We start from the raw sequence: 7,043 nt of genomic DNA on the forward strand, positions 1-7,043 counted from the left end.
CTCAATTCCCTCCAAAACCTTCCCTCCTTTTCTCATCTCTGTAGGATTTCATCCTTGCCAGCTCCTCTCTCAAGTTCCAAGCTGCTTACGTATGTAACTTTTGAAGAGAGTTCTCTTGTCAGTGTCAGGGTTTTATGGCAGTAATTATCTCAGAATGAATACTTTGTTGGGATTAAAGCTTTCAGTTAATGTCCTTTTGGGCTTTATTTTGTTTTGTTGGGCTTTTCTTAAAGTTTCAGTGTGCAAATCATAGGCTGCTGTTTAATTTCACCTTCTAAACTTATAATTATTTAAAGTTTTGCCCTTTTTTCTTTGACTAAAAATGTTACAGGTTCCCTGTGGGAGTCCAGTTCAGGATTCAGTAATAAAACTGAGTGAAGAGTTAATTGCTTGGGCTCTGTCCCATCCTATTGTCTGCCCTCTGGCTTAACAGCTAAAATACTTAAAATGACATAGCTGGGGGGAACTGTGGCATTCACATGAGGTGAATAATCTCCAAGAGAGCTTTTCAAATTCTCTGTGATGCATCTTCAGGATGTAACTGAGCAGGGCTTTTCTGAAGCCAATTGTACATCAGCTGAGGGTCTGCCCAAAGATTCCTTGTGAACCACGCCTTCCCTAAATTCATTCAAGTTATTCAAAGAGAATCAAATGACAGTGGATGTAAAAAAATTAAGAAAAAAAAATCAGCAAAGTGAGGTCATATTTGCTTTGAAACTTTTTAGAAAAGGGTTGGATTCTTTTCTGCAACGTTGGCAGGCTCTGATTCAGCTCTGGCAGTAATTATTCAGAGGAAAGAGGGATTCTGTATGAGAGAAAGAGAGAAAATACACATAATTCCCAGGGAGTCTTGACAGTCTGTGCAATTATACTGATTTCTGACATCTCTGGACAGTGGGAGAGGATAAAAATGAAGTTTATGTTTGATACACATGAATTCCTGAGGCAGAAAAGCCAGCTTGTCTCCGAAGGTGCCACAGGATCCCACGTCTGCCCCTCTGTTTCTGGTCAGGCAGGAGGTCGGCTCTTAGGCGCCCTCCCCAGATTTAGAGTCTCATTTAAAAGTACAACTTCTGCTAAAAACCCGTGTGCTGCCTTTCCAGAGGGAGCTGGCCCGGCTTCAGCTTGTAGCCATCCATCCTGAGGTGGAGCTGGGGATGTTTCTGTTCGCCACAGCCGGGTGGGAGCAGCTCTGACCCCTGGGTGGGGTGATCCCAACAGCATCTTCCATGGCCAGGGGCACCCAGCTCCCAGATTTCTGCTCCCATGTGGTGTGGGTGCAGTGGATGTACCCCTGCCCCAAAGCTCCCCCTGCAATCCCCCCTGGTTACACAGTTTAATCAATGCCCACTGTGCTGGTCCTGATCCTTCCAGTGTTGTCAGGCTCAACTTTGGTTAAAAAAGTACACAAAATTCACCAAAATTTTGTGGCATATAAGCAGCAAAATGATTTTCCAGTAAAAACTTTCAGGTAGATGGGTCAGTGGGGCCTGGGGAGCTTTTTTGGTGCATATGGTTTTGAATCAGGGTCAGAATTTGCTGTTCAGGGATTAAAAATCCCTCTCAAGCCCTTGAGACTTCTGTTTAAATGCAGACAGTTAAATTCTGTTCATCTTCACTAATTCAGGCATGCACAAAAAAATGCACAACAAGTTAGTGACACTTATTTTAATATTGATTAAGTGCAAAGACTGCATTTAGTAAAACACCTTGTTCTGAACTGGATCTGGTTTCCTCTAGTGAGTTCCATTTTTCTCTGTTTTATGTGGAATTGTGCTCATAACAAAAAATGGCGTGTAGGACATACAATTGTAATGGATGATCTTTATAGAATTGAGTTTATTGGGTATTGTTGCTGCTGATAATTTTCCTCTGGCAGAGTTTTGAGCCCAAATTTAAAATCCAGCCTGGCCTTGGACACCTCCAGGGATGGGGCAGCCACAGCTTCTCTGGGCACCCTGTGCCTGGGCCTTGCCGCCCTCACAGGGAGGGATTTTTTCCTAATATCTCATCTAAACCTACTCCCTTTCAGTTTGAAGCCATTTCCCCTTGTTCTGTCACCACACGCTCTCGTAAAAAATCCCTCTCCAGCTTTCCTGTAGAGGTTTCCTTTAGCATCTGATTCCAAAACCAGATCTTACACCTGAAATTGTCATGTCTCCAATGAAACTCAGCAGATGAGGATGTCAGAGTCAAGTCAGCAGCCTGGAGGTCCCTGTGAGCCCCTGGCCACCAAGCTGATAAACAATCTCTGAACAATATTTGCTTTCCCACTGCGTCCACCACCCTTTGCTTCTCCAAGCTACTGCAGGATGAATTCCCATTGCCTTGTCACTCCCAGCTCAGAATCCCTCCCTGCTGCCTCCCACAGCCTCTCCGTGGCTGCTGACTCAGGTTGAAGCCCTGCTGTGCCTCTGCTGACTCAGAATCTCACGGGAGCCCTTTGCAATGCCTGGCTGTGCTCATGCAATAGGGCAACCAGATCCCCAGACCTCGAGCCAGCACGGGGCCAGCAGGTTAAGGCTGGGAGCACAAGGCATTAGCCAATAATACCTCTCTCATCATCCCCAGAAAAGCTTCCTCTGAAGTGGTTTATTCCCACTCCAAATTGGATGGAGCCAGAAAGGGAGTGCTAGCTCGGAGGCATACACGGTGTGCACTTAATAAAAAGAAGGTTTCAAGGGAGGAATGTGTGAGCTAATGCAGTCCCAGAGCAGCAGCAGCTCATGCTCTGACAGGTCCTGTGTGTTTTTGTGGCTGAGGCTGATTACCTGCCCCTGCTTGTCCATGCTGATTGTCTCCTGCCAAGTGAATGCTCAGCTCTGAGTGGTCAAGAGACTCAACACGTCAAGGAACAGCTCCCAGGCTGTCAGGGCCTAGATTTCCTCAGAGGTACAGGTGGTGAGGTAGCATTGTAATCACCTCTATTTAGCACAAGGTTAGTCGGTGTCCAAGCTCCCATTGCACAGTGCACACACAGCAGGAAAAAATAGAAAATAGAACAAAAAAGGACATATTTCAAATAACAACAGGCAAAACCATCAGAGCATGTTATAACGTCCTTACCTCTTGAATGGAAAGTTTTTAAGGGGAATTTTGGAATCTATACCAGAGAAGTTTTATTTTTAAAGGAACTGAGGTACACATATCCTGGGAGCAGCACAGATTGATTGTCCAAGGGCAGAAGGTTGAGTGGCTGGCATCTCATGGTCTCTTACACTCTAGTTTTATGTTCTGAAAAATATATTTTCACTGCCTGTATAAATGACAATCTCTAGTTTATCTTAAGAGATGCTGCCTTTTGAGTTTCAGTTGGCATCCAGGTATCCCAGTGTGCTCAGCCATGAACTCCTCCACACAGATCACACATCTGAACTATTAGAAACTCTTGTTAAGAGGGGGAAAAGTGTGCTCCTGAGCTATTGGAAAGTTCAGGCGGTGTAAAAAATTTCCTGCTTCAATGAGCATTTGAAACTCAAGTGTTTCATTACAATGCTCATTTGGAAGCTGGAGCTGGCAGCTCTCGCTTTGGGGGGGAAAGGATTGTGACAGTAATGAAATAACAGTTAAAAGTGTGAGATATCTGACAGTGTTCATGAAGTAATTCCCTCTCAAAGTGAACTTTTAGTTCAGTGTCAGCAGACCTCCTGAAGAAAATATTAAGGCACAAATGAAAGTATTCCTAGAGAAGGCTTGATTTGTGGGGCAGAAGGAGTACAAGGGAGAGAGAGAGAATGACTTCTGAGCACTCCAGGGCAATTCAGGCTGGAAGGGTCCCCAGGAGAGCTCTGGTCCAACCTTCTGCTGTGAGAGGGTCAGCTCTGGGACCACACCAGGTTGTGCAGGGCTTCCTGTGGTCTGGTCTTGGAAACCTCAAAGGATGGAGCCTCGCAGCCTCTTGGGGCAGCACTGACCTTAACGGGGAGAGATTTCTGTCAGGCACTTGACTCTAGATGTTGGAAATCACGAGAAAATGTGACCAGTGGTGGCCTTTGAGACAATTCTCTTTCTGTGAAGAGGCAGGAAGGTGCGACTTTGGTTTTTGGGGGGCAGCACTTTGTCACTTGCCCGCTCTGTTTTGGGAGAGTATTTATCCAGCCTGTCCCGATGGAGCTATTCCAACTGATATAAGAGATCTCTGGGAGGTAAAGTGAGTCAGAGTCTGTGGCTGAACCCTTGTAGGAGACAGCAGACAGGAATTCTGGCTGGTGTGGCCCCCACTGCCTGCCCAGCACTGGGCACAGCACAGGGCAGGTTTCCGACTTGTTTCCTATTTGTTGCAAAGATGCAGCAAAGGACAGAAACCACACTCAGGTTTCTGCTTTAATCACTGAAAATTGCTGAAGAGCAGCAAAATGATGGTCTGGAGGAGCAGCCTGAAGAGCCCCAGTGTTTGGCACAGAGCCTCAGGATGTCCCAGCACCACTCCTCACATATTCCAGTTTCAGCATCTGTTTAACCATGGCTGACCAAAGCCAAGAACTCCGAGTATTGGATAATCAGATCTCAAGTTGATACCTGTTAAAGCAGGTGTGTATTACGAGTGCTGGATGTCTGCAAGCAATTTCAGCTCTCTTGATAAGTCTGCAGGGTTTTCTTTTTTCTTTCTTTATTTATGCTTCTCTTCGAATATGCTTAACTGATTGTATACAAATACCAATGTTTGTTTGTCTCTGGGAATGTAGGAGGTAGGAATTTTGGGTTTATTTACTTGTTGATGCTGACCTCTTTGGGGGATTTAAAAGCCTTATGTAGGTATCCAAAAAATGATATTTGCAATTCCTACCAGTCATTAGGTCAGACCTCATGGATATTTAATAAATTCCCTGGGGAGAAGGTATTTTTAATATAAAGTGTCAGAATGTGATGGCTTATTTTCATGGGGTTTTTTTTTCTCTGCATAGTATATACTGATTTTGATGTTTACACAAAATTTCATACACTTTAACAGAGACTATTGAAATTTCTAAATATTTACCAGGATAATAGCTGCATTTATGATTGATTTTTATCTGTAAAGTTTGACCAGCTTGGAATGGAGACTGATGTTTTAAAACCTGTTTTTCATATCCAATGCTATTGTAAATGGAAATTTTTAATTTTAAAGCATTTAAGGGACTAACAGCAGGCTTTAAAGCTGTGTACTCAACTGAGTGGTCTTTACCTTCAAAACCCAGTTACTATGGATGAGACTCTCATATGACTGAAAGTTGCAAGACTGGGTCCAGAGTAAATACTTGGTTTAGTTTGAGAATATTCTGAGTTCTTTGAAATGTTATTCAAGATATCCTAAAGTATTTACTGGATATATTTTTTACTGGATATATAATTTACTGGAAATATTTGCTGTCCCCAACTTATTTTTCTTTCTCTATTGATAGCATTTGATGTATACTTGCTCTAGCTGGTAATAACCCGGTGTATAGCAGATATTTATCATTTCCTTTGAACACTTTCAGGTTAAGTTACCAGAGGTTAGAATATTCTCTAAAGAAATACAAAAATCAAACAAATAAACAAAAATCCCCCTTTTTATATTTCCATCATCATAAGGAGAAGGCTAAAATCTCGAGATAAAAGATAAAGATACTGAAATTTAGTCTGAGCTATGACATGGGTCCTGATATGTTTATGACTGCATTTCCACAAGTCATACAGAAGGCAAAAATCCGGGGGGAAATGTACATACTTAAAATGGCATTTCACTGGAAATTAGACACAGATCCTGACCAGGTGGCTCCATGGAGGCCTTGCCTCCTCCCAGGATGGCCCCTGTTCCGTGGCTGACTCATGACTACTGCACCAGCTGAGGGGTGAGCTGGTCTTTCTTGCCTCCACAGTTCCTGGTTCTCCCAGAATTGTGCAGATCACTCCAGGCTCTTGACTTTTCTCGTCCACCTCTCTTGCTGAAGGTGAATTTTGTGCAGCCAGGAACAGGAGCCTCACTCAGCTAAAGAGAAAGGGGGAGGCAGTTGGACTTGTGGCCAAGGAGTCTTTGGGGACACTTTTTGGTCCCATCACTGTTGTTTCTATCAGGCGAAGTTACAGAATCCCAGAATGGTTTGGATTTGAAGGGATCTTAAATCCCATCCAGTTCCACCCCTTGCCATGGGCAGGGACACCTTCCACTGTCCCAGGCTGCTCCAAGCCCTGTCCAGCCTGGCCTTGGGCACTGCCAGGGATCCAGGGGCAGCCACAGCTTCTCTGGGCACCCTGTGCCAGAGCCTGCCCACCCTCCCAGGGAACAATTCCTTCCCAATATCCCATCTAGCCTTGCCCTGTTTCAGTTAAAAGCCGTGTCCCCTTGTCCTGTCTCTCCACCCTTTGTCCAAAGTCCCTCTCCAGCTCTCCTGGAGCCCCTTTAGGCACTGGAAGGGCTCTAAGGTCTCCCCCAAAATGTGTTACCACAACCTCCTTGGTGCTTGTTTTCCTAAAAAAATGCTTAAGGAACTGATTCCCTACAAATCCACTTTAGGGCACATCACTGAACTGTTGACTTGTTTGACAATATTTAAATTTCTATCTAAAGGTTGAGAGTTCTTGAGAGAGCTGGTTAAGAACCAACACTGCAGTGCTGGGCCCATCCCTGGGTGCAAACTCATGAGCCCAGCCAGCATTTTTGTGTCTATGCCTGTGATTAATGGACTTGGGGTATTTCTGCTCTAAACTGGACCAAACCTGAGCTGACAAATATTTTACCAAAGCAAGGAGCAGCCTGGTGTGGGGGAGAAGGCACAGAATCAGACCCTTTACCTTCATCTACCTCCCAGCAGCCTCCAGAGATTTATTTTATTTTGACTGTGATGGTGAAAACAATTTCACTGCTTGTGCAGGTTGAGATCTTATCAGACAAACCTTAGTGAAAAGCACATTTTACATTCGAGCTGTGAATGCTTGAAAACAGAGGCTTGTAAGGGCATTGCTGACAATGTTTGGCATTGCAGCAGGGTTGATGCCAGCATGGTTGGTTAAAATGATCTTGTTTTAAGGGTAAGGATTTGTATTTGGTTTTACACAGTAATGCCTTGGGAAAAAAAAAAAGA

Source organism: Coloeus monedula, assembly GCF_965178545.1.
Source record: "Coloeus monedula genome assembly, chromosome: 8".
Taxonomy (NCBI): domain Eukaryota; kingdom Metazoa; phylum Chordata; class Aves; order Passeriformes; family Corvidae; genus Coloeus; species Coloeus monedula.